Source organism: Salvelinus sp. IW2-2015, linkage group LG23, assembly GCF_002910315.2.
Source record: "Salvelinus sp. IW2-2015 linkage group LG23, ASM291031v2, whole genome shotgun sequence".
Classification (NCBI taxonomy): domain Eukaryota; kingdom Metazoa; phylum Chordata; class Actinopteri; order Salmoniformes; family Salmonidae; genus Salvelinus; species Salvelinus sp. IW2-2015.
Window position 1 is genome coordinate 44506249 of NC_036863.1, and position 8028 is coordinate 44514276.

Consider the following 8028-nt stretch of genomic DNA (forward strand, 5'->3'; position numbering starts at 1 on the left):
AGAGTTTTTCTATTCACCTTTAAGTACTGAGCAAATGTAAAAATTCCTGAAATTCCCTGAATGTTGCGTTTATGGATACTAGAGATATACTACATACCACACAAAAGTATGTGGACACCTACTCATCGAATATCTCATTCCAAAATCATGGGATGAATATGGAGTTGGTTCCCCCTTTCGACTATAAAATGCCTTCACTCTTCTGGGAAGGCTTTCAACTCGATGTTGGAACATTGCTGTGGGGACTTGCTGCCATTCAGCCACAAGAGCATTAGTGAGGTTGGGCACTGATGTTGCTATTAGGCCTGGCTCGCAGTCGGCGTTCCTATTCATCCCAAAGATTTTCGATAGGGTTGAGGTCAGGGCTCTGTGCAGGCACAGTCACGTTCTTTCACACCGATCTCGACAAACCATTTCTGTATGGCCTCGCTTTTTTATACACCTGTCCATTAATGGGTGGCTGAAATAGTCGAATCCAATCATTTGAAGGGGTGTCCACATACTTATGCATATACAGTTGAAGTCGAAGTTTACGTACACCTTAGCCAAATACATTTAAACTCAGTTTTTCACAATTCCTGACATTTAATCCTAGTAACAATTCCATGTCTTAAGTCAGTTAGGATCACCACTTTATTTTAAGAATGTGAAATGTCAGAATAGTAGTAAGAGAATGATTTATTTCAGCTTTTGTTTCTTTCATCACATTCCCAGTGGGTCAGACGTTTACATACATAGTATTTGGTAGCATTGCCTTTAAATTGTTTAACTTGGGTCAAACATTTCGGTAGCCTTCCACAATAAGTTTGGTGAATGTTGGCCCATTCCTCCTGACAGAGCTGTGTAACTGAATCAGTTTGTAGACCTCCTTGCTCGCTCACGCTTTTTCAGTTCTGCCCACACATTTTCTATGGGATTGAGGTCAGGGCTTTGTGATGCCACTCCAATACCTTGACTTTGTTGTCCTTAAGCCATTTTGCCACAACTTTGGAAGTATGCTTAGGTACACTCTCAATTGACTCAAATTATGTCAATTAGCTTCTAAAGCCATGACATAATTTTCTGGAATTTTCCAAGCTGTTTAAAGGCCACAGTCAACTTAGTGTATGTAAACTTCTGACCCACTGGAATTGTATACAGTGAATTATAAGTTAAATAATCTGTCTGTAACTAATTTTGAAAAAATACTTGTGTCATGCACAAAGTAGATGTCCTAAACCGACTTACCAAAACTATAGTTTATTAACAAGAAATTTGTGGAGTGGTTGAAAAACAAGTTTAATGACTCCAACCTAAGTGTATGTAAACTTCCGACTTCAACTGTATAGTATATGACAMGTTGTGATCCAGTCACATGTGACACGTGACATGCAAAGTTTAAGCGTCAAGTGGGTTTAAGTTGGTCATGTTGAGCCCCCAACTCCTGTCTGTAACTTTAAATATCTTAAATCCAGTTGGAGGTGTGGTCTGTACCTTGTGAATATTCCCTTTTACTGCACAAATACTCCCATTTGTTCTCTCTGCTATAAAATAAAGAGGAGGAGGCAAAGGCCTGAGGCTACAGCCCACTAACAAATGACCAGCCAGGCCACCACACACACTTGCAATGCACTCCTCTCCCAGCTCCCACCTACTTACACACATACAATTCAAGGAAGATCTAAGTCTGTGTTCACAAAGTGTCTCAGGGTAGCATTGCTGATCTAGAGTCACTGACCAGGTCCCTCTATGTATGTAGCAGATGAAGCTGCTGTTTTAGCACTGAGGACCGGACCCCTGATCCACTTACSATTGTAGAAAAAGTCACATGTAATAAGTCATTGTGGAGATGAGACAATTGTGTAAATATTGAATTGTGTCTATTGATGACATTTTATTATAGGGAATATAATTCTAATTCAGACTCTTCGCACCTGTTTATTGGGCCACAGTGCATAAAATTATTCAAAAAATTTATATGTCATGCCCTTGCCTATCTAGACCTAAAGCTCATCAGTATTGAAAACCAAAGAAATGTGTGCTTTCATGGATATAAACAAAGATTTTTGGCATTCTTATCAACATTTCAGAAAAGGCCTAGTGAATTTTAAATTTGATTGTTTCCTTTAAGTTCAGTTGTATGTGGTAGCTTTTCATCCTTTCCAGCCCTTTTAAAAATCTTAAACATGTTTCTGATGGTTGTCATGTCAATATCTCTGTTCTACAACCACCATCACTTTCATAAAACCCCTCTTTGATAGGTTACAATGTCTGCATTAATGGCATATGATTGGTTAAGGGGTTTTAAAGGGTGGGAATTGGAAAAACATTTAAAGGGAAAAACTCAACACGAAAATGGCTAATTTGATGCTGCTGCCACAGGGAGGCACCTCTCCCCGACTCCATCTGACAGGTTAGGTTCCAAACTTTGCAGTGCCATCATTCAGATTTGGACAACAATATCAAGGTAAAAAAAAACAGTATATCATTAGTTTTTATGTTTGGTAATGATAATATTAAAAATTTTAATTTATTTTTTATTGATACGACGAGTCTGTATAACTAACTTTTTACACCTGGTGAGCTAACTAGCTACCAAACGAAGTAGACTTGAATAATAGAATTAGCTTGAAAGTGAGTTGACAATTTCTATCTGAGGAAAAAGTTTATATTATCTGATCAATGACATCCATATTTTTTATGAAAGTGTATTCAATATTCACTTTCATTGATTCTCTTAACTTTTGTCAATCTTAGGTTATTCTTTAGAGGGGTTGTTACAGATTAATTTTCATTGTTTGTCTTTATATTTGATGTCTTTATAGTTTATAGTTTTAGAAATGACCAGGAGACCAGTACCAGCGGATAATTCAGTCCCTATCCATGAGGAGGAGACACTAATGGCAGATGAGCTGCCGGTTATGCTGTGGAAGGCCTGCAGGACGAGGAGGACCATGAAGGTATGGCCTTAGAGGAAGATGCCCTTGATGCTGAGCTACTCGAAGAAGACGAGGATAAAAATAATGAGATCAAGTAGCCGGAGGAAGTGACGAGCCACCACCTGAGGCCTCTCACCCAAGCTCTTCAACTGGAATACATATACAGTATATATTCAGTACCAGTAAAAAAGTTTGGACACAGCTACTCATTCAAGGGTTTTACTTTATTTTATTAAGTGAGAATAATAGTGAAGACATCAAAACTATGAAAAAACACATATGGAATCATGTAATAACCAAAAAAGGGTTAAACAAATCAAAATATATTTTAGATTTTTCTTCAAAGTAGCCACCCTTTGCTTGATGACAGCTTTTGCACACTCTTGGCATTCTCTCAACCAGCTTCATAAGGAATGCTTTTCCAACAGTCTTGAAGAGTTCCCACATACACTACCGGGCAAAAGTTTAGAGACCTACTCATTCAAGAGTTTTTGTTTATTTTTTACTATTTTCTACATTCTAGAATAGTAGAAGACATTAAAACTATGAAATAACACACATGGAATCATGTAGTAACCAAAATGTGTTAAACAATTCAAAATATATTTTATATTTAGATCTTGAAATAGCCACCCTTTGCCTTGATGACAACTTTGGACACTCTTGGCATTCTCTCAACCAGCTTCACCTGGAATGCTTTCCAAACAGTCTTGAAGGAGTTCCCACATATGCTGAGCACTTGATGGCTGCTGATGGTTGAGGTCAGGTGATTGTGGAGGCCAGGTTATCTGATGCAGCACTCCATCACTCCATCAACTCCATCCTTCTTGGTCAAATAGCCCTTACACAGCCTGGAGGTGTGTTTTGGGTCATTGTCTTGTTGAAAAACAAATGATAGTCGCACTAAGCGCAAACCAGATGGRATTGCGTATCTCTGCAGAATGCTGTGGTAGCCATGCTGGTTAAGTGTGCCTTGAATTCTAAATAAATCACTGACAGTGTCACCAGCAAAGCACCCACATACCATCACACCATCTCCTCCATGCTTCACGTTGGGAACCACACATGCAGAGCTCATCCGTTCACCTACTCTGGATCTCACAAAGACACCGGCGGATGGAACCAAAAATCTCAAATTTGGACTCATCCGACCAAAGGACAGATTTCCTCCGGTCTAATGTCCATTGCTTGTGTTTCTTGGCCCAAGCAAGTTTCTTCTTATTATTGGTGTCCTTTAATAGTGATTTCTTTGCCGCAATTCAACCATGAAGGCCTGCAGTCTCCTCTGAACAGTTGATGTTGAGATGTGTCTGTTACTTTATTTGGGCTGCAATCTGAGATGCAGTTAACTCTACTGAGCTTATCTTCCGCAGCAGAGGTAACTCTGGGTCGTCCTTTCCTGTGGCGGTCCTCATGAGAGCCAGTTTCATCAGAGTGCCTGATGGTTCTTGCGACTGCACTTGAAGAAACTTTAAAAGTTCTTGAAATGTTCCGTATTGACTGACCTTCATGTCTTAAAGTAATGATGGACTGTCGTTTCTCTTTTCTTATTTGAGCTGTTCTTGCCATAACATGGACTTGGTCTTTTACCAAATAGGGCTATCTTCTATATACCACCCCTAGCTTGTCACAACACAACTGACTGGCTCAAACGCATTAAGAMRGAAAGAAATTCCACAAATTAACTTTTAACAAGGCACACCTGTTAAAGGCGTGTGTGTCGAACAGCTTCATTATTGCAATAATGAATMAATTTTAAATGAAGATGATTGTTTGAAGAAATGACAAAGTCTCTCTCAGTACTATGAATTTCTATGACACCTTACGGACAGAGAGCTTGATTGGGTAGTGAATAAGGTGTTTTATATGAAGAAGTGTATTGCTGTTGTTGTTTTTGTTTGTGTTGTTTTTGTCTTGCTTCAATACAAATCACACCAGATTGTGTCTGCTGGATGGTTGGGATTTCTCCCTACGGATTAGCCCTCTGACTCCCTGACCCTGTAACTCTGCGGTGAGGTCGCCGATATGTTACCTWAAAATTTTACGATAAAGCAGGGAATGTGAGGGAAAATGTTGTTGTCTCTAGAGATAGCATTGAATTGGTTTGTGCAGGTGACTGTGACCTCCTCCTCAGACCAATTGGCAGTACTTCCAGAACATTGTTCTGGGAACCAAAGGGGATATCTCAGTTTCAAGGTCTCAGCTTGGAGAGAAGAAGCCTCGTGAGGTATTGGTCGGTCACATGCAGGAACCAAACGTTAATGATGAATTAATGATTAATAATGAATAATGTAAATCGTGCAATTATAACTTGTCTGTGAAAGCAGTATATAAGAGCTCCCGACCAACGTGTGCTATGGTGCATTAAAAGTTTGTTGGAACCTCTCCAGCTTGCTGATAATAAAGGATGATTAATTTAAGTTTGACTGAGTCCCTAGTGGCAATTTCCATGACACCATACTGTGTCCTTCTCCTGTGGGCACATTCTGAACCCCCTCACCCACAATATCAGCATTGACTGTAGCTTAACTGGATATTGTTGTATTGAATGTAAAAAAATTGCTATRCAAAGGGCCAGATAGGTAACCATTTACGGTAAACACTGTTAATTATTAGGCTACTCAGTCAATAAGCACCAGCCAGACAGAAGATCTAGCTAAGTTAGCTACAGAAATTAATGTAGAAATCTCCCCTTTCTACAGCAGGTACCTCTGGCCGGGCTGCTTTATCTTGCAGCAGGTTGAGAGACTAACGTTAACTTACTTCCACTAGCTAGCTACTACTAGCTAGCATGAGGGACAAACTAATTTCCACTAGCTAGCMTGACTATAGCCAGTAGCCAGGTAGGGCTAGCTAGCAAGCCTGCTAGCTTATTGGTTTGCACCACCTGCTAGCTAGTCAGTTAGCCAGCTTGTTAGCTAGTCAGCATTAATGTTAGCTGGCTAATGCTAGCTAGCCAGGTAGTGCAAGCCAACTTTGTTCGGTTGTTACTGAGTTCGTTCTATTGGCATGCTAACTTCATGATTATTTAAACATCTTAGCTAACGTTAATATTTTTATCTTCCTGTCACACAAATGTCTAATCCTTTCCTCTGTGCTGCCGACACTGCAGCTCAACCCMGACCCGCTATGCACCGTGAATATTATATTATAGCAATATAGGGCGTCTACTTCCAGGTATGAATAAAAARAWAAAWRAAAAAAWGTGATACATTTTGTCTTTATTTGTTTTCTGTTACTCAATGCCTCATTTGGAAACCATAAAAGAGAAAACAAGTTGATATCCAWTTTTTTTTTCCAACTACAAAAATTATAAAATGATTAATTTCCTTTTSTTAGGCCTTGCCGAGATTACACAAATAGGAATTATCCATAAGCACATGGCCCATGACTCTATACTCAATTTTTATCTTGTCCTCTAAAAGGAAATATTAATTGGCCAAAAAAGTACATGGACCATGCTGGATTTTGCCCAGATGCTCAAAAGCCTTGAACATCTCCAACTGACCAATTTGCTGCCTCCATTATTCATTTTTAGCTTCAGAGTTATTGCTTAGTGTAGCTGCACTGTTTGTAGTCAGATGTACCTTATGTTTTGAAAATGGAGCCCCTGACTCAATTTGTATTTGTATTCATTATGGATCCCCATTAGCTGCTGCCAATGAAGCAGCTATGCTTCCTGGGGTCCAGCAAAATTAAAGCAGATAAAAAATGTTTGACATGACAATACATTCACAACATATTAAGTGTGTGCCCAAAGGCCCATACTGTACTACCACATATATACAACACAAAATCTATGTTTACATGTGTATATGTGCGTTTATTATCATGTGTTTGTACGCATGTGTTTGTGCCTATGTTTGTGTTGCTTCAGAGTATTAACAACATACGCAACACTGTGACATCATTGCGTRAGACCAATCATTGAGTACGGCCATTTGTAACCCCACCCACCAGCCTACTTGGTTTGAGGTTAGTACCAGATATCAAACGAACGGTAGGAGTGAAATCTTTGGAAAMACTGGACCCCTTGCCTTTTGGCTTATCCATTTGTGGTTTCAGGGTGGGTGAAAACGGAGTTGGGTGCTGTGGAATCGGTGAAAGTAACCCGAAGTGGTCTTGTGATAATTGTTTGTGTTTCTGCAGATCAGAGGGAGCAGGCGCTCCGAGCCAAATGACTGGGGACAAGATATGTGAATAGTTTTGCGCTCAAGAAAAGGGTGCCATTGAAAGGAGTGATTACTGAGGTAGCGGTAAATGTGAAAGTGGACCAACTGAAGGGGAAGATTCACTGGCTGCAGTCCAAACACATTATTTTTACCCCCTCAGCCCTTGCGTTATCCACACATCTGTCATGCTGATCCTCAAAATGGGGGCCCCTCAGGGGAGCGTGCTTAGTCCCCTCCTGTACTCCCTGTTCACCCACAGCTGTGTGGCCAAGCAAGACACCATCGTTAAGTTTGCTAGCTTCATACTTTTTTTCTGACATGCCGAAAATGCAGCCTTGTTGATTACATTTACACTTCACAGCCACCAGTGTTTGACATGTGACTACAGTTTGCATTGAATTGTGGGTCATATCAACCTTGCAAGTGACCAAAGTTGCTCACTCGCTCCCTTTACCTAAATTGAGGGCCGAGGGGGCAACGTTAGTGAATTGGACCTCCACTTTAGATGGCAATTAAACGGCATCCGGTTTCGACCRGGATTCCCCCGAGGGGCCCCCRTTTTGAGGATCAGCGTGACAGATGTGTTGTTGCCTACTCTTACCACCTGGGGGTTGCCCGTCAGGAAGTCCAGGATCCAGTTGCAGAGTGAGGTGTTTAGTCCCAGGGTCCYTAGCTTAGTGATGATCTTTGGGCACTATAGTGTTGAACGCTGAGCTGTAGTCAATGAACAGCATTCTCACATAGGTGTTTCTTTTGTCCAGGTGGGAAAGGGCAATGTGGAGTGCGATTGAGATYGTGTCATCTGTGGATCTGTTAGGGCAGTATGTGAATTGGAGTAGGTCTAGGGTTACTGGGATGATGGTGTTGTTGTGWGCCATTACCAGCCTTTCAAAGCACTTCATTACTACCAACGTGAGTGCTGCAGGGTGGTAGTCATT